The sequence below is a fragment of the Penaeus vannamei genome, chromosome 31 (genome assembly GCF_042767895.1).
Source record: "Penaeus vannamei isolate JL-2024 chromosome 31, ASM4276789v1, whole genome shotgun sequence".
NCBI classification, from domain to species: Eukaryota; Metazoa; Arthropoda; class Malacostraca; order Decapoda; family Penaeidae; genus Penaeus; species Penaeus vannamei.
In genome coordinates, this window is record NC_091579.1 from 9,467,358 (window position 1) to 9,469,473 (window position 2,116).

Genomic DNA, 2,116 nt, shown 5'->3' on the forward strand with positions numbered 1-2,116 from the left:
CAAATAATGATGATGCTACAAATAATGATAATGATGATACTGATAATGATAATGGTGATATTATGATACAAACAACAACATTAATCCAAAGAAAATTAAATCGAAGAAAATCCAAAAGGCATCACAAGCAAAAGCAAAAGGAAGAGAAGAGAGAGTGTGTCTCCCTTGCCTCGGAGTGAGGAAGTCGCACCTGCATGGTCAGCTGTTTTGGCGAGCCTTCTGCGCCTTCTGCTGCGTGGAGGGGGAGGAAGGGGAGAGGGTAGGAAGGGGGGGGGGTGTTGCTGCGTATTCTCTGTCTTTCGTTTTTGCTCGATTTTTTTTCGTTTTCTTTTCATTTCTTCTTTTTTTCTTCTTTTTTCTTCTTCTTCGTCTTCGTCTTCTTCTTCTTTTCTTCTTCTTTTAAGACAGAGAGGGAGAGTGGAGTGTCTCGGCCCCCTCCCGACCCCTTCCAACCCCCAACCCCCTCCCAACCCTCTCCCTCCAAACCCCCAAACCTCCAACCCCCGCCCAACTCCCTCCCAACACCCCCGACCCCCTCCCGACCCCCTCCGGACCCCCTCCCAACTCCCTTCCAACCCCCAACCCCCTCCCAACCCCCCAACCCTCTTCCTCCAAACCCCCTTCCAACCCCCAGTCCTCTCCCTCCCAACACCCCCGACCCCCTCCCAATCCCCTCCCGACCCCAGACCCCTTCCTCAAACCCTCCCAACCCCCTTCCAACCCCCAACCCCCTCCTAACCCCCCCAACCCTCTTTCTCCAAACCCCCTTCCAACCCCCCAGTCCTCTCCCTACCAACACCCCCGACCCCCCTCCCAACCCCCTCCCGACCCCAGACCCCTTCCTCAAACCCTCCCAACCCCCTTCCAACCCCCCAACCCCCTCCCAACCCCCCAACCCTCTTCCTCCAAACCCCCTTCCAACCCCCCAGTCCTCTCCCCTCCCAACACCCCCGACCCCCTCCCAACCCCCTCCCGACCCCCAGACCCCTTCCTCAAACCCTCCCAACCCCCTTCCAACCCCCAACCCCCTCCAACCCCCCAACCCCCTCCCAACCCCCCCCAAAACCCCCTCCCAACCCCCCAACCCTCTTCCTCCAAACCCCCTTCCAACCCCCCAGTCCTCTCCCTACCAACACCCCCGACCCCCTCCCAATCCCCTCCCGACCCCAGACCCCTTCCTCAAACCCTCCCAACCCCCTTCCAACCCCCCAACCCCTCCCAACCCCCCAACCCTCTTCCTCCAAACCCCCTTCCAACCCCCAGTCCTCTCCCCTACCAACACCCCCGACCCCCTCCCAATCCCCTCCCGACCCCAGACCCCTTCCTCAAACCCTCCCAACCCCCTTCCAACCCCCCAACCCCCTCCCAACCCCCCAACCCTCTTCCTCCAAACCCCCTTCCAACCCCCCAGTCCTCTCCCTACCAACACCCCCGACCCCCTCCCAACCCCCTCCCGACCCCAGACCCCTTCCTCAAACCCTCCCAACCCCCTTCCAACCCCCCAACCCCCTCCCAACCCCCAACCCTCTTCCTCCAAACCCCCCTTCCAACCCCCCAGTCCTCTCCCTCCCAACACCCCCGACCCCCTCCCAATCCCCTCCCGACCCCAGACCCCTTCCTCAAACCCTCCCAACCCCCTTCCAACCCCCAACCCCCTCCCAACCCCCCAACCCTCTTCCTCCAAACCTCCTTCCAACCCCCAGTCCTCTCCCTACCAACACCCCCGACCCCCTCCCAACCCCTCCCGACCCCCGACCCCCTCCCTCAAACCCTCCCAATCCCCTTCCAACCCCCCATCCCCCCCAACCCCCTCCCGACCCCCTTCCGAACCGCATAGAAAGGAAATACAATTCTTCAACCGGAAATTGTCTCCCACCCTCGGCCGCCTCCAAGGCACTGCAAGCACACGGCTGGCGGCGCAAGCACGACGCATGCACTGGCAGAGGAAGAGGGAAGGTGAAGAAATAGAATAGAGGAGAGACGATGAAAGATTAAGAAAGAAGGGAGAGAGAGAAGTAAGGCTGGGAAGGGGAGGGAAGAGAGAGAGAGAAGAGAAAGAGAAGGTAAGCGAAGAGAAGAGAGAGAGAGAGAATGAGAAAGAGTGCGATATATATAT